The sequence below is a fragment of the Salvelinus alpinus genome, chromosome 19 (assembly GCF_045679555.1).
Source record: "Salvelinus alpinus chromosome 19, SLU_Salpinus.1, whole genome shotgun sequence".
NCBI classification, from domain to species: domain Eukaryota; kingdom Metazoa; phylum Chordata; class Actinopteri; order Salmoniformes; family Salmonidae; genus Salvelinus; species Salvelinus alpinus.
In genome coordinates, this window is record NC_092104.1 from 38,353,940 (window position 1) to 38,372,460 (window position 18,521).

General features: G+C 43.2%; 1 protein-coding gene across 4 annotated transcripts in view; it reads left to right on the plus strand.

The window, feature by feature from the left end:
• Positions 1-18,521, plus strand: part of LOC139545523 (E3 ubiquitin-protein ligase DTX1-like) — a 62,878-nt gene that overhangs the window by 3,152 nt on the left and 41,205 nt on the right. The gene's annotated exons all lie outside the window — the stretch shown is intronic.

Here is an 18,521-nt window from a genome sequence, read left to right on the forward strand (position 1 = left end):
CCACTGCGTACAACAAATTGAATTTAACTCCTTGGGGAAGTCAGGCGAGAGATCCAAATGTACTGGGACCTATCTGAACCACAGGTTGAGGTGGGTATTGTTGCTACAACAGAAGATGAAGCACTCCGAGGACCATTAATGCTCATCAGATGAAAAACAAGTTTAATAACCACATTAATCATTACCTCATCTTTCTGCTTTAATGTCATGACCTTGCCAAAGGTCACCGTGAATGAGGCAGCCAAGCATTTCAAGTGATCGACTGCTGTAATCCTCACTCTCTCCAGCGCCATAAAACAGAAAAATGATATTTTCTGTCAGAAAATAACAATGTGAAAGATAATTAGTTTTCACGTTTGGTTTTGATGTTGTATTTTCATGCTTCATCTTCTTGCCTCTTACCAGTACTCACAGTGCTGCCACTCTGAGGTATAAACCTATCAATCATTCATGATTGGAAAAGCGGCATTGACTCCATCTAGTAAATAGAGATACTCTTAGAAATACAGTATAGAGATATCCTATAGATCAGTGACCATCAACTAGTTTCCGCCGCAGGCCGATTTATTTTCTTGAGTGGATGGTCAAGGGGCCAGAACATAATTACAAATCATTTGTAGACAGCAAATTGACCGCAAGAAACCCAAACAGATATAATATTTGACTAAAACATGATCATTTAAACCTTGCTTTCATTTGTATACGATCACATACACTGAGTGTACAAAACATTATGAACACCTGCACTTTCCATGACATATACTGACCAGGTGAATCCCTTATTGATGTCACTTGTTAAATCCACTTCAATCAGTGTAGATGAAGGGGAGGAGACAGGTTAAATAAGGATTTTTAAACCTTGAGACAATTGAGACATGGATTGTGTATGTGTGCCATTCAAATTATGAATGTGCAAGAAAAAATGTAAGTGCCTTTGAATGGGGTGTGGTAGAACTGTGTCAAGAACTGCAACGCCGCTGGGTTTTTCATGCACACCAGTTTCCCATGTGTATCAAGAATGGTCCACCACCCAAAGGACATCCAGCCAACTTGGCACAGCTGTGGGAAGCATTGGAGTCAATATGGGCCAGCATCCCTGTGGAACTCTTTCGACACCTTGTAGAGTCAATGCCCCAACGAATAGAGACTGTTCTATATTATTATTATTATTTGGCTCAGAAAACTTGGGGCCAAAGGTCACAATCCCAGCAAGAATCAACAGAAACATACTAGGCTTCTGATCCCCCTATAGGTTGTTTGGTCATTGAACTTACACATGTATCCCACTAAGGTGTTAATTTGCCTGCCTGTGTTGCTTCTGTTTCTTGGACACGTTTGCTTCTCAGATATGAGAGTGTTTTTGCCTAAGGTTATCAAAGCGTTCCTGTCTGAGTTTTAGATGTAAATGCTGCCACAGTGTGTTGCGGGAGAGGATTCATGCGTGTGGGGGAGGTCTCAGAAGCTGTTCCGTCTGAGCTATAGAGAATCCTTTGACACCTCAATTAGCCTCGCAGGCTCATTCACCTGAACAATTAATGTATCATAGTGATTCATTAATTGATGAACCTTCTATGTCCCAATGGCCAGACTTCTATATTAACAGGGCATAGAACATGACACCGTGTCAGAGAGAGAAAGGGGAGGATATCTCATTGAGTTTTACTAGCTGGTGCATTTCTTTTTTCATAGAATATCAATTCACTCAGCATGAGCAAAACATTCTTGCTATCCTATATACTGTGTAGCTTATGAGGATTGGCACAACAAAACAAATGTTACTTTGAAGTGAAATGAATTGTTGGATTCAAAGTCAATGGACTTCTATTGATAGCCACGGTGAAATCATGTTAGCTGGTGTGAATGTGACGAGGCAGTATCTTAGCATGGCTGCCTGTCACACTTGCCTAAAAGCCTAAGAAAGTGCTGTGGGTGATTTTTGCTGTCCTTGTCGTCGTGTCCTTTGATAGATAGAGCTGCACATGTGTCTCAGACTGGGTGGCTGAGAGAGAGAGAGAGGAGCCAGCCAACCGTTTGTCAGCCATTACCATGGCGCTGGGCCTGTGCCTGACGTTTATCGCTCCTCATTGTGCCGTTCTCCGTGTTACCTTCCCCCTCAGCTGGGATAAAACTGTCACAACAGGTGCTGACGGACAGCATCCTGGACACCCACCCCTGACCCCCCTCCTCCACCTTCTAAAAACTGTGATAGGCTCCTGCAGCTGTGGCTGTCTTCAGATAGGGCCCTGGTGAGAGGCTATGTGATATTGATGCACAACCACCATTTAAATGAACGCTGGATTGGGAAACCGTGGCCTCGGCTCTTTGTTTTGGCTTTCAATACATTTGTTCACAGTGGATGTTTGCTGTGTGAAGGACAAGCGCAAAACCACAATCAACTAGCCTGCTGCAGGGCCTCAGATTGTTCCTCTGGTGGAAGACCATGGTTAATATACCAGTGGTGCTGCTGTCTACTGCAGCTGTGGATGGAGCTCGAGGCTGAAAACAGCAGGGACAAGGGTCGGACTACTGCATTCGGGGCCCCGGGGCACCGACTTAAAATGATGCAGTTTTAAAGCAAATTTCCTGCTATTCTACACATTTTGCCGTGAGGCTGAGAGAAAGTTGACTAGCAACAAGTACTGAGACCTAAAAGACACCCACCATGAGCGCCCACAAAATTTACCGAAGAAGAGGCAAACAAAAGAAAAACTCACACCAAACCAAAAAGTGGAGCAAAATAAAGACAGAGGTGAGCAGATAAAGGATCGTTTTATTGTAAATCATTGCGCCCCACGTGCCAACGTCCAACCTCAAAATATAAATGGAAAAACCAAAGCCTGTAACACCTTCCCCCTTAAGACAACAAATATATTCCATATTTTTGTTGGACAAGTTTGCTCACAAGCAACAGAAAATTACTTCCATATCACAACATGATCAACTTAAATGCGCCACTTTCTCCAAAATAAACCAATTAACACTGGCGGTCTTTCATACAAGACAAAACAACCACTTTTTATATATATATATATATATATAGTATATACTGTATATATAGACTACCGGTCAAATGTTTTAGAACACCTACTCATTCAAGGGTTTTTATTTATTTCTACTATTTTCTACATTGTAGAATAATCAAAACTAATAAATAACACATGTGGAATCATGTAGTTACCAAAAAAGTGTTAAACAAATCAAAATATATTTGAGATTTGAGATTCTTCTAAGTAGCCACCCTTTGCCTTGATGACAGCTTTGCACACTCTTGGCATTCTCTCAACCAGCTTCATGAGGTAGTCACCTGGAATGCATTTCAATTAACAGGTGTGCCTTGTTAAAAGTACATTTCTGGAATTTATTTCCTTCTTAATGTGTTTGAGCCAATCAGTTGTGTTGTGACAAGGTAGGGGGGTATACAGATGATAGCCCTATTTGGTAAAAGACCAAGTCCATATTATGGCAAGAACAGCTCAAAAAGCAAAGAGAAACGACAGTCCATCATTACTTTAAGAAATGAAAGTCAGTCAATACGGAACATTTCAAAAACTTTGAAAGTTTCTTCAAGTGCAGTCGAAAAAACCATGAAGCGCTATGATGCAACTGGCTCTCATGAGGACCGCCACAGGAATGGAAGACCCAGAGTTACCTCTGCTGCAGAGGATAAGTTCATTAGAGTTACCAGCCTCAGAAATTGCAGCCCAAATAAATGCTTCACAGAGTTCAAGTAACAGACACATCTCAACATCAACTGTTCAGAAGAGACTGTGTGAATTAGGCCTTCATGGTTGAATTGCTACAAAGAGACCACTACTAAAGTACAGAAATAATAATAAGAAACTTGTTTGGGCCAAGAAACACGAGCAATGGACATTAAACTGGTGGAAATTGTCCATTGGTCTGGAGTCCAAATTTGAGATTTTTGGTTCCAACCGCCGTGTCTTTGTGAGACATGGTGTGGGTGAATGGATGATCTCTGCATGTGTATTTCCCACCGTAAAGCATGGAGAAGGAGGTGTTATGGTGTGGGGATGCTTTGCTGGTGACCCTGTCTGTGATTTATTTAGAATTCAAGGCACACTTAACCAGCATGGCTACCACAGCATTCTGCAGCGATACGCCATCCCATCTTGTTTGCCCTTAGTGGGACTCTCGTTTGTTTTTCAACAGGACAATGACCCAACACACCTCCAGGCTCTGTAAGGGCTATTTTACCAAGAAAGAGAGTGATGGAGTGCTGCATCAGATGACCTGGCCTCCACAATCACCCGACCTGAACCAAATTGAGATGGGTTGGGATGAGTTGGACCGCAGGGTGAAGGAAAAGCAGCCAACAAGTGCTCAGCATATGTGGGAACTCCTTCAAGACTGTTGGAAAAGTATTCCAGGTGAAGCTAGTTGAGACAATGCCAAGAGTATGCAAAGCTGTCATCAAGGCAAAGGGTGGCTACTTTGAAGAATCTCAAATATAAAAATATTTTGATTTGTTTAACACTTTTTTGGTAACTACATGATTCCATGTCTGTTCTTTCATAGTTTTGATGTCTTGACTATTATTCTACAATGTAGAAAATAGTAGAAATAAAGAAAAACCCTTGAATGAGTAGGTGGTCTAAAACTGTAGTGTATATACAATTTTTTTTCTTTTTTTAACTTATTTTTCTTTATTTATAGCAGCCTAAAACTCTGACGTTTTCTATAACGCTCACCCACTTGGAATGAGCTAAACCAAAATAAACTAAACTCCAATATGGTAAAATTGCAGTCAAAACAAAATGTGTGCCAGGGCTACACACGGCCTAAACACACCCTTGAAAGACGATCAGTAACCGAGTTGTCCTTACCATGGACATATCTGTTTTCAAGGGGTAAATCTTGTGATGTGAGACTCCAGCGAAGGAGTCGGCTGTTCGTGGAGCTCGTCTTTTGCAGGAAAAGAGAGAGTTGTGATCGGTATAGACCACCATAGGGGTAGAGGCCGTTACATAAAATTCGAAGTACTGAAGAGCCAGTACCAAAGTGAGTGTCTCCTTCTTGATAGTTGAGTAGTGTTTTTGATATGTCTCAAGGAAGAGCACGTGCCTCGGGGGCCCCGGGGCACGTGCTCGGCGTGTCCGTTTGGTAATCTGAGCAGCGTTGTTACGCTTGTGTGTCCATGGTGTCCTAGCAGGAGTGTGAGTGATGGAGTGCTCTGTCAGTTGGATGGTGTGTGTCTCCTCTACACGCTCTCCGGGATCTGGACAGTCTCCTGTGGCTTTGGGCAAAACCGGCCCGCCTATGGGTGGGATCCAGACCATAGACCTACACGCACCAAGCCCATACTACCAGAATGAGAGAGCAGCAGCTCTATTTGAACTCCTCTCCCTGTAATCAGTGGAGGATGACGGCAGCAGCACCCACCACAGCCTGCGCAGCAGGGCCCTTCTCTCTATCAGCCTGCCCAGCACATCTGCATGCTATTGCCATTCTAAACACAGGGTTTACACAGTGCTCAGCTCAGCACTGGCTTGTGAAGAGAAGATACCAGTCTATGGTGAAGTGTAAAAAAATGGATTGCGTGTGCACAGGCTTACAGGGCTGCCTAGTTTGTGGAAGGATCTCTGGCTGGTGCTGGGAATGGGTTGGCTCATATCCAAAGTGGATCGATCCATTCCCCTCCCCAGAGGGGTGTTTGAAGCTCTAAACACTGCTCTGGACTGATCCCCTTTCACTCCACCTACTCCCATAGCACAACACAGGGGCTTATCAGCCATCTCTATTGTACCCCAACACTCTCCCTGCCACTGGCCAGTGATAGGGTTCAATGCTGCCTCACCACTGTTTACCTCTCATTCTCCTGATGATGGAAAGCCAACGTAATAAACACCTATGCATCACACACAGTCATGTAACACTACATGACTGTTATATATGCAGATCATGACATTAGGCACACACAAACTGTTGTTTGTAATTTCATTCCATGAGATGTAATTTTTACATGAAATTCAACACGCTTGAAACTCCACAGCAGCTTATGACTAATCAAAATGTAGAACTTGTGACTACGTCATGTTATGCTATGACTTTAAAGACATTGTATCATTCTTATATACAGTCGTGGCCAAAAGTTTTGAGACAGACACAAATATTAATTTCCACAAAGTTTGCTGCTTCAGTGTCTTTAGATATTTTTGTCAGATGTTATTATGGAATACTGAAGTATAATTACAAGCATTTCATAAGTGTCAAAGGCCTTTATTGACAATTACATGAAGTTGATGCAAAGAGTCAATATTTGCAGTGTTGACCCTTCTTTTTCAAGACTTCTGCAATCCGCCCTGGCATGCTGTCAATTAACTTCTGGGCCACATCCTGACTGATGGCAGCCCATTCTTGCATAATTCTTCAATGCTTGGAGTTTTTCAGAATTTGTGGGTTTTTGTTTGTCCACCCGCCTCTTGAGGATTGACCACAAGTTCTCAATGGGATTAAGGTCTGGGGAGTTTCCTGGCCATGGACCCAAAATATCGATGTTTGGTTCCCCGAGCTACTTAGTTATCACTTTTGCCTTATGGCAAGGTGCTCCATCATGCTGGAAAAGGCATTGTTCGTCACCAAACTGTTCCTGGATGGTTGGGAGAAGTTGCTCTCGGAGGATGTGTTGGTACCATTCTTTATTCATGGCTGTGTTCTTAGGCAACATTGTGAGTGAGCCCACTCCCTTGTCTGAGAAGCAACCCCACACGTGAATGGTCTCAGGATGCTTTACTGTTGGCATGACACAGGACTGATGGTAGCGCTCACCTTGTCTTCTCCGGACAAGCTTTTTTCTGGATGTCCCAAACAATCGGAAAGGGGTTCATCAGAGAAAATGACTTTACCCCAGTCCTCAGCAGTCCAATCCCTGTACCTTTTGCAGAATATCAGTCTGTCCCTGATGTTTTTCCTGGAGAGAAGTGGCTTCTTTGCTGCCCTTCTGGACACCATCCTCCAAAAGTCTTCGCCTCACTGTGCGTGCAGATGCACTCACACCTGCCTGCTGCCATTCCTGAGCAAGCTCTGTACTGGTGGTGCCCCGATCCCGCCGCTGAATTAACTTTATGAGACGGTCCTGGCGCTTGCTGGACTTTCTTGGGCACCCTGAAGCCTTCTTCACAACAATTGAACCGCTCTCCTTGAAGTTCTTGATGATCCGATAATTGGTTGATTTAGATGCAATCTTACTGGCAGCAATATCCTTGCCTGTGAAGCCCTTTTTGTGCAAAGCAATGATGACGGCACGTGTTTCCTTGCAGATAACCATGATTGACAGAGGAAGAACAATGATTCCAAGCACCACCCTCCTTTTGAAGCTTCCAGTCTGTTATTCAAACTCAATCAGCATGACAGAGTGATCTCCAGCCTTGTCCTCGTCAACACTCACACCTGTGTTAACGAGAGAATCACTGACATGATGTCATCTGGTCCTTTTGTGGCAGGGCTGAAATGCAGTGGAAATGTTTTTGGGGGATTCAGTTCATTTGCATGGCAAAGAGGGACTTTGAAATGAATTGCAATTCATCTGATCATTCTTCATTCTTCTGGAGTATATGCAAATTGCCATCATACAAACTGAGGCAGCAGACTTTGTGAAAATGTATATTTGTGTCATTCTCAAAACTTTTGGACACGACGGTATATATATACAGTTGAAGTCGGAAGTTTACATACACCTTAGCCAAATACATTTAACCTCTAGCGTCCCACCTCGACAACAGCCAGTGAAATTGCAGGGCGCCAAATTCAAAACAACAGAAATCCCATTATTTTAATTCCTCAAACATACAAGTATTATCCACCATTTTAAAGATAAACTTCTTGTAAATCCAACCACAGTGTCCGATTTCAAAAAGGCTTTACTGCGAAAGCACACCATGCGATTATGTTCAGTCAGCACCTAGTGACAGAAAACCATACAGCCATTTTTCCAGCCAAAGAGAGGAGTCACAAAAAGCAGAAATAGAGATAAAATGAATCACTAACCTTTGATGATCTTCATCAGATGGCACTCAAAGGACTTCATGTTACACAATACATGTATGTTTTGTTCGATAAAGTTCATATTTATATCCAAAAATCTCAGTTTACATTGGCGCGTTATGGTCAGAAATGCATTGTCTCAAACAAACATCCAGTGAAAGTGCAGAGAGCCACATTAAATTACAGAAATACTCATCATAAACATCGATAAACGATACAAGTGTTAAACATACGAATAAAGATAAACTTCTCCTTAATGCAACCGCTGTGTCAGATTTCAAAAAGGCTTTACGGAGAAAGCACACTTTGCGATTATGTTAGGTCAGCACCTAGCCACAGAAACCCATACAGCCATTTTCCAGCCAAGGAGAGTGTCACAAAAGTCAGAAATAGCATTAAAATGTATCACTTACCTTTGATGATCTTCATCTGGTGGCACTCCCAGGTCTCCATCTTAGACAATAAATGTTCATTTTGTTCGATAATGTCCCTCTTTATGGCCAAAAACCTCTTTTTTGTTTGCGCGTTTTGTACAGTAATCCGAATGCTTAAGGCGCATGCACTAAGTTCAGACGAAAAGTTTTTTAAAAGTACAATAAAAGTTAGTAGAAACATGCCAAACGATGTTTAAAATCAATCCTCTGGTTGTTTTTGTCATAAATAATCAATAATATTTCAACCAGACAAAAGCTTCGTCAATAGGAAAGGATAAACAAGAAAGGCGCGTTCCCGATCAGGCGCATGGCTGATGAATGGAAATTTCCACTGGCCACTGATTGAAAGTGCTGTATCTCCCTAATTTTTCAGAGTAAAAGCCTGAAACAATGCCTAAAGACTGGCCACATGTAGAGGAAGCAACAGAGCTCGTGAACTGGGTCCTAAGTCTTTGTATGGTGGACAGGCTTTCAATGGATAAACAGCCTTTCAAAATAATAGTACTTCCTGGTTGGATTTTCCTCGGGTTTTCGCCTGCCATATTAGTTCTGTTATACTCACATACATTATTTTAACAGTTTGGAAACTTTAGAGTGTTTTCAATCCAGATTTACTAATTATATGCATAACTTATCTTCTGGGCCTGAGTAGCAGGCAGTTTAATTTGGGCACGCTTTTCATCCAAAATTCCGAATGCTGCCCCCTACCCTAGTGAAGTTAAACTCAGTTTTTCATAATTCCTGACCATTCCCTGTCTTTGGTCAGTTAGGATCACCACTTTATTTTAAGAATGTGAAATGTCAGAATAATAGTAGAGATAATGATTTATTTCAGCTTTTATTTATTTCATCACATTCCCAGTGGGTCAGAAGTTTACATACACTCAATTAGTATTTGGTAGTATTGCCTTTAAATTGTTTAACTTGGGTCAAACGTTTCGGGTAGCCTTCCATAAGCTTTCCGCAATAAGTTGGGTGAATTTTGGCCCATTCCTCCTGACAGAGCTGGTGTAACTGAGTCAGCTTTGTAGGCCTCCTTGCTCGCACACGCTTTTTCAGTCCTGCCCACAAATTTTCTATAGGATTGAGGTCAGGGCTTTGTGATGGCCACTCCAATACCTTGACTTCGTTGTCCTTAAGCCATTTTGCCACAACTTTGGAAGTATGCTTCGGGTCATTGTCAATTTGGAAGATCCATTTGCGACCAAGCTTTAACTTCCTGACTGATGTCTTGAGATGTTGCTTCAATATATCCACATAATTTTCCATCCACATAATTTTCCTGCCTCATGATGCCATCTATTTTGTGAAGTGCACCAGTCCCTCCTGCAGCAAAGCACCCCCACAACATAATGCTGCCACCCCCGTGCTTCACGGTTGGGATGGTGTTCTTCGGCTTGCAAGCGTCCCCCTTTTTCCTCCAAACATAACGATGGTCATTATGGCCAAACAGTTCTATTTTTGTTTCAGCAGACCAGAGGACATTTCTACAAAAAGTACGATCTTTGTCCCCATGTGCAAACCGTAGTCTGGCTTTTTTTATGGCGGTTTTGAAGCAGTGTTTTCTTCCTTACTGAGCGGCCTTTCAGGTTATGTCGATATAGGACTCGTTTTACTGTGGATATAGATACTTTTGTACCTGTTTCCTCCAGCATCTTCACAAGGTTCTTTCCTGTTGTTCTGGGATTGATTTGCACTTTTCGCACCAAAGTATGTTCATTTCTAGGAGACAGAACGCGTCTCCTTCCTGAGCGGTATGATGGCTGCGTGGTCCCATGGTGTTTATACTTGCGTACTATTGTTTGTACAGATGTACATGGTACCTTCAGGCGTTTCGAAATTGCTCCCAAGGATGAACCAGACTTGTGGAGGTCTACAATTTTTTTCTGAGGTCTTGGCTGATTTCTTTTGATTTTCCCATGATGTCAAGCAAGAGGCACTGAGATTGAAGGTAGGCCTTGAAATACATCCACATGTACACCTCCTTCTGACTTAAATGATGTCAATTAGCCTATCAGAAGCTTCTAAAGCCATTTCTGGAATTTTCCAAGCTGTTTAAAGGCACAGTCAACTTAATGTATGTAAACTTCTGACCCACTGGAATTGTCACACAGTGAGTTATAAGTGAAATAATCTGTCTGTAAACAATTGTTGGAAAAATGAAAGTGTCATGCGCAAAGTAGATGTCCTATCCGACTTATCAAAACTATAGTTTGTTAACAAGAAACTTGTGGAGTGGTTGAAAAACGAGTGTTAATGATTCCAACCTAAGTGAATGTATATATATATATATATATATATATATATATATATATATATATATATATATATATATATATATATCCCTTCAGATATATTGTTTACACAGTATTCTTCACAAACACTGTAGCTCTTAGGTGATGAATTGTTTTCTACTAATTGAGATTTACATTATTACATTACATTAGGCTACAGTGTGGGTTGGTGGTCTGACATTCTAGTGTGTGTGACTGACTACAGCGATAAACTCTATCAGAGCGGCTTTGTTCCGTTGCTATGGCCAGTGACGTGCATTGTTTCTCCTCCTTATTTGTTTTGGTATTGCAGGCGTGAGAACCTGTTCTCCTCTGACCTGCTTTCTCTGTGCTTGCAATCCTCGATGACTAATTCAAAACAGTTTGGTGGCTTGTGGTGGAAAAAGATAGAAAACTAAAGCTATCACTATCCATTTTCATGTGCAGATGACAACCGGCAGTAGCTGCAGTCTTGGTTCTATTGCTGTTGACGGCATCTTGCTGAGTGTGTGTACTGCAGGTGTGTTGGGGGAGGGCAGTGTGTGGTTTCTTTACTAGCCTGCAGTGTGTGTGGGGGAAGTTCTGAGAAGGATTCCTGCTACGTGCTACAGGTCGGGTATGACTTGGCCCTAAGCCGTCACCATTTGAAATCAAAACATTATTGACCCACATGTGAACAGGAAGGATGAGCAGAGCAGAGTAAAGTAGGGCTAACTTTTGTAGGGCTAACTCCATCACCCTTCTGTCCTGAACTGAAGGAGACCTGGCTGGATCTAAGGAGATATCGGACCATTCAATTAGGAGGACTGTGGACTATTTCTAATTTCCTATAAAAGCCTACATATTATTTTTATTTCCTGTATAGGCCTACCTATTATTTATATTTCCTGTATAGGCCTACCTTTTATTGTCATTTCCTGTATAAGCCTACCTATTCTTGACATTTCCTGTTTAGGCCTACCTATTCTTGTGATTTCCTGTATAGGCCTACCTATTCTTGTGATTTCCTGTATAGGCCTACCTATTCTTGCCTTTTCCTGGATAGGACTGCCTATTCTTGTCATTTCCTGTATAGGACTGCCTATTCTTGTCATTTCCTGTATAGGACTGCCTATTCTTGTCATTCATACTTATTAATAATGCCGTCTCTCTGAATTTCTGTATTATTGGAAATAGCACACAATATATGTAAATCATGTACACAATAATACAGTACAGTTTTATTGTGTACCTGAAAGGAAGGAGGAAAATGAGAGCTTGTTTATGTAAACCGTGGATGCGGTAGGAGGGGTGGTGCGTGTTTGTGTGTGTGTGTCAGCAATATGGAAGTGAGTGTGTGATGCCCTCCCTGTCAAGGCAGGAATGTTGTTGAGTGACACAATGGGGTTATGTTGAGCTACAACAGATGTTCGAAGCATTGTTAGATAAGACCACGTCAGTGTTACGATTGTTGAGTGAGAGAGAGAAAGAATATTCCTATCATCTAATGAACACTGGTGTCATGGTTTACAGTCATTACATCCAAAGCTGAGAAGAATAGATTACATAAATGAATCAAAAGCTCCCAAGTGAACTCATAAAAGCACTTGTACCCCCGTATTTGAGAGAAGTTTTAGTTATGGAAAACCATTTTTATTTTAGCGTACAAAGCAAAAGCCCATGAGAAAGGTGCAGAGAGGAGCTGAGGACTGAGATCCTGAGAGAAAAGGGACAGAGAGAGAGAGGTGGGAGTGTTCCCCAGATGTACAATGAGCGTACAAAACAGTTGGAACACCTGCTCTTTCCATGACATAGACTGACCAAGTGAATCCAGGTGAAAGCTATGATACCTTATTAATGTCACTTGTTAAATCCACTTCAATCGGTGTAGATGAAGGGGGGGGAACAGGTTAGGATTTTTAAGCCTTGAGACAATAATTGAGACATGGATTGTGTATGTGTGCCATTCAGAGGGTGAATGGGCAAGACAAAAGATTTAAATCCCTTTGAACGGGATTTATGGTAGTAGGTGCCAGGTGCACCGGTTTGAGGGTGTCAAGAACTGCAATACTGCTGGGTTTTCACGCTCAACAGTTTCCCGTGTGTATCAAAAATGATCCACCACCCAAAGCACATCCAGCCAACTTGACACAACTGTGGAAAGCATTGGAGTCAACATGGGCCAGCATCCCTGTGGAATGCTTTCGACACCTTGTATAGTCAATGCCCTGATGAATTGAGGTTGTTCTGAGGGCAAAAGGGGGTGCAACTCAATAGTAGGAAGGTGTTCGTAATGTTTTGTACACTCAGTGACAGCCATGAAAGAGGGGAGCACAAAGACGAAAACAGACAGAAACACAGGGCAGGTGTGATTTCTCTTTTACTTTCTCTTTCCATGTTTCTCTCTTTTTTCCAGTTCCACCCTCCCCTGTTCACTCTGGATAGAAGTCAGCTTTCCACCTCATCTGGTCCTTCAGAACGTTAGTTTATTATTTTGCCATTGTCTTTGTTTATATCACATCAATGCAAAAGTACTGCAAGCTCTAATCAAATGTACAGGATCACATTCTAACTTGAGGCGGCTATACAGCATTTCTGTATATGGAACAGAAAGACAGTTTATGAAGACTGATTCTTTCAGAATCAAACAACTGTCCTAGCCTCCTGATCTCCATCACCACGTCATGGTTCCTTTTCTGGAATGGGGACATGTAGCTCTGGGGTACTGTTCCACTCTCTAGCAGCTTGGAGAGGTAGTAGCTTACTACAACACTTGTAGCTCAGTGTCCAGACCAGACCCTCCTGCAGCTCCTTTGTGAAAGTGACCCTATGGCCCCCTTTATTCCTGGACCTTGGGGCTGTAGTGTTTGTAGTTCTGAATGTGGTCCTGTGAGGAGGAGACAGTTTGAGATATGGCCACGTCCTACCCAAGTGATTGAGGTAAGTGGACTGGGCGCTGGGCACTGGAAATGGTAGCAGCTGCTCTGGCTTGGCAGCCTGGCACATGCAGAAGCACAGTTAGACACCCAGGGCATCTTTCCCTCCTCTCAACCTCTAATCTGATGAGTCACCACTTTTAACTTCTGAGGTGGATATCTGTCTCTTTCATCGCCCGTAGGGTGGCGCACAATTGGCCCAGGGTCGTCCGGGTTAGGGTTTGTCCGGGGATGGCCGTCATTGTAAATAAGAATTTGTTCTTAACTGGCTAGTTAAATAAAGGTTAAATAAAATGTATGAAATAAATATAGAGCCAAACCTTTTAAAGCTGCTCTCCGCCAGTGCTTCCCTTATCAGGGCCAATCTAGGAGGTCACTCAGATTCAAGCCTCCCCTCTCTCTCGCTCTCTCATGCTCACTCTCACTCACTCACCACTGCTGTGAATATGAATGAGGCCCACCCGCCTCTCTCCCTCTAAACAACTCCATTAAGGTCTCCCTCTCTGCTGCCTGGTTTAATCTATCACCATCTTCTGCGTGTCAGAGGGAAACTGGTGGTTAAGCTGTGAGTGCCAGGGTTGACTCTTGGGGTGCCCTAAAATAGTGATCTGGACTAATGTTTCTATGTTTGAGTTGGACCAATGTGCTAGTGGGGTTAGTCAGGTTTGTTAAACTCCAGAGCACCCATACAGAACCTGGTCTGTAGATGTGGGTGTTTGATGGGAAGGTTTGTATGTGCCCATGTACAGCCTGCATGATAAATGGTTTCAGGTACTTTGAGACTACAACCCACCATGGACTAAAATTAAAGGCAGGGCCTCCCGGGTGGCGCAGTGGTCTAGGGCACTGCATCGCAGTGCTAACTGCGCCACCAGAGTCTCTGGGTTCGCGCCCAGGCTCTGTCGCAGCCGGCCGCGACCGGGAGGTCCGTGGGGCGACGCACAATTGGGCTAGCGTCGTCCGGGTTAGGGAGGGATATCCTTGTCTCATCGCGCTCCAGCGACTCCTGTGGCGGGCCGGGCGCAGTGCGCGCTAACCAAGGGGGCCAGGTACACGGTGTTTCCTCCGACACATTGGTGCGGCTGGCTTCCGGGTTGGAGGCGCGCTGTGTTAAGAAGCAGTGCGGCTTGGTTGGGTTGTGCTTCAGAGGACGCATGGCTTTCGACCTTCGTCTCTCCCGAGCCCGTACGGGAGTTGTAGCGATGAGACAAGATAGTAATTACTAGCGATTGGATACCACAAAAAGGGGGGAGAAAATGGGATAAAATTTTAAAAATAAAAAATAAAAATAAATAAAATTAAAGGCAGCAGGTACAGTGGGGAGAACAAGTATTTGATACACTGCCGATTTTGCAGGTTTTCCTACTTACAAAGCATGTAGAGGTCTGTCATTTTTATCATAGGTACACTTCAACTGTGAGAGACGGAATCTAAAACAAAAATCCAGAAAATAACATTGTATGATTTTTAAATAATTAATTTGCATTTTATTGCATGACATAAGTATTTGATCACCTACCAACCAGTAAGAATTCCGGCTCTCACAGACCTGTTAGTTTTTCTTTAAGAAGCCCTCCTGTTCTCCACTCATTACCTGTATTAACTGCACCTGTTTGAACTCGTTACCTGTATAAAAGACACCTGTCCACACACTCAATCAAACAGATTCCAACCTCTCCACAATGGCCAAGACCAGAGAGCTGTGTAAGGACATCAGGGATAAAATTGTAGACCTGTACAAGGCTGGGATGGGCTACAGGACAATAGCCAAGCAGCTTGGTGAGAAGGCAACAACTGTTGGCACAATTATTAGAAAATGGAAGAAGTTCAAGATGACGGTCAATCACCCTCGGTCTGGGGCTCCATGCAAGATCTCACCTCGTGGGGCATCAATGATCATGAGGAATGTGAGGGATCAGCCCAGAACTACACGGCAGGACCTGGTCAATGACCTGAAGAGAGCTGGGACCACAGTCTCAAAGAAAACCATTAGTAACACACTACGCCGTCATGGATTAAAATCCTGCAGCGCACGCAAGGTCCCCCTGCTTAAGCCAGTGCATGTCCAGGCCCGTCTGAAGTTTGCCAATGACCATCTGGATGATCCAGAGGAGGAATGGGAGAAGGTCATGTGGTCTGATGAGACGAAAATAGAGCTTTTTGGTCTAACTCCACTCGCCGTGTTTGGAGGAAGAAGAAGGATGAGTACAACCCCAAGAATACCATCCCAACCGTGAAGCATGGAGGTGGAAACATCATTCTTTGGGGATGCTTTTCTGCAAAGGGGACAGGACGACTGCATCATATTGAGGGGAGGATGGATGGGGCCATGTATCGCGAGATCTTGGCCAACAACCTCCTTCCCTCAGTAAGAGCATTGAAGATGGGTCGTGGCTGGGTCTTCCAGCATGACAACGACACGAAGCACACAGCCATGGCAACTAAGGAGTGGCTCCGTAAGAAGCATCTCAAGGTCCTGGAGTGGCCTAGCCAGTCTCCAGACCTGAACCCAATAGAAAATCTTTGGAGGGAGCTGAAAGTCCGTATTGCCCAGCGACAGCCCCGAAACCTGAAGGATCTGGAGAAGATCTGTAGGGAGGAGTGGGCCAAAATCCCTGCTGCAGTGTGTGCAAACCTAGTCAAGAACTACAGGAAACGTATGATCTCTGTAATTGCAAACAAAGGTTTCTGTACCAAATATTAAGTTCTGCTTTTCTGATGTATCAAATACTTATGTCATGCAATAAAATGCAAATTAATTACTTAAAAATCATACAATGTGATTTTCTGGATTTTTGTTTTAGATTCCGTCTCTCATAGTTGAAGTGTACCTATGATAAAAATTACAGACCTCTACATGCTTTGTAAGTAGGAAAACCTGCAAAATCGGCAGTGTATCAAATACTTGTTCTCCCCACTGTATATCTTTTTTTGTCAAACTACCATGTGTTTGATCTGTGCAGTCACAGAACATGATTGATGAAGTTAACATTTCATTAATTCTGGTAACAGATGCTCGAATGAATCCATTAGAGCCTCACATCTCTATTTCAGCCATACAGCACGCTCATGCTCAGCAGAACAAAACGATCGTTAGGCACTTGTCATGTTAAAGGTGACAGAGGAATGATAAGTCAGCACTGGTGTCTTTGATCAGTAGGGTATGGGATCTTTAGTGCAGAAAGATCATTGTTTGACTCAGAGCAGAGCTGTATTAAGGGAGCTTTGCACAGCTAGCTTAGAGCACATGGCTCCCCTTGATCACTGACAGTACAGATCTCAGCATGGGCCTTTTATTTTGGTTCCAATCTTCCCTATCTATAGAACGCGCTATTCAGCCACCACACTGTGTGCATTCTGCACTGCAAAGCTGAGAAAGCAGAGCTTAGTTTGAGGCTTTAACGATTGAATAAATGTACAGTGCATTCGGAAAGTATTCAGATCCCTTGACTTTTTCCACATTTTGTTACATTACAGCCTTATTCTATAATTAATTAAATAGTTATTTTCCCTCTCATCAATCTACACAAAATACCCCACAATGACAAAGCAAAAACAGTTTTTTTGAATTTTTTACAAATGTATTAAAAATAAAAACCTGAAATATCACATTTACAATAGTATTCAGGCCCCTTACTCAGTACTTTGTTGAAGCACCTTTGGTAGCGATTTCAGCCTTGAGTCTTCTTGGGTATGACGCTACAAGCTTGGCACACCTGTATTTGGGGTGTTTCTCTGATTATTCTCTGCAGATCCTCTCAAGCTCTGTCAGGTTGGATGAGGAGCGTCGCTGCACATCTATTTTCAGGTCTCCAGAGATATTAGATCGGGTTCAAGTCGGGGCTCTGGTTGGGCCACTCAATGACATTCAGAGACTTGTCCCGAAGCCACTCCTGCGTTGTCTTGGCTGTGTGCTTAGGGTTGTTGTCCTTTTGGAAGGTGAACCTTCACCCCAGTCTGAGGTCCTGAGTGCTCTGGAGCAGGTTTTCATCAAGGATCTCTCTTTACATTGCTCGATCCTGACTAGTCTCTCAGTCCCTGCCGCTGAAAATATCCCTAACGCATTATACTGCCACAACAAAGCTTCACGGTAGGGATGGTGCCAGGTTTCCTCCAGACGTGACGCTTGGCATTGAGGCCAAAGAGTTCAATCTTGGTTTCATCAGACCAGAGAATCTTGTTTCTCATGGTCTGAGAGTCTTTAGGTGCCTTTTGGCAAACTCCAAACAGGCTGTCATGTGCCTTTTACTGAGGAGTTGCTTCCATCTGGCCACTCCACTGATTGGTGGAGTGCTGCAGGGATGGTTCTCCTTCTAGAAGGTTCTACCATCTCCACAGAGGCACTCTGGAACTCTGTCAGAGTGATCATCGGGTTCTTGGTCAACTCCCTGACCAAGGACTTTCTCCCCCGTTTGCTCAGTTTGGACGGGCGGCCAGCTCTATGAAGAGTCTTGGTGGTTTCGAACTTCTTCCATTTAAGAATGATGGAGGTCACTGTGTTCTTTGGGACCTTCAATGCTGCAGACCTTTTTTGCTACCCTTCCCCAGATCTGGGCCTTGACACAATCGTGTCTCGGAGCTCTACGGACAATTCCTTTGACTTCATGGCTTGGTTTTTGCTCTGACATGCATTGTCAACTGTAGGACCGTTTATAGACAGGTGTGTGCCTTTCCAAATCATGTCCAATCAATTGAATTTACCACAAGTGGACTCCAATCAATTTGTAGAAACATCTCAAGTATGATCAATGGAAACAGGATGCACCTGAGCTCAATTTGGAGTCTCATTGCAAAGGGTATGAATACTTATGTAAATAAGTGATGTACCCAGTCAGGATGCTCTTGATGGTGCAGCTGTAGAACCTTTTGAGGATCTGAGGATCCATGCCAAATTTTTT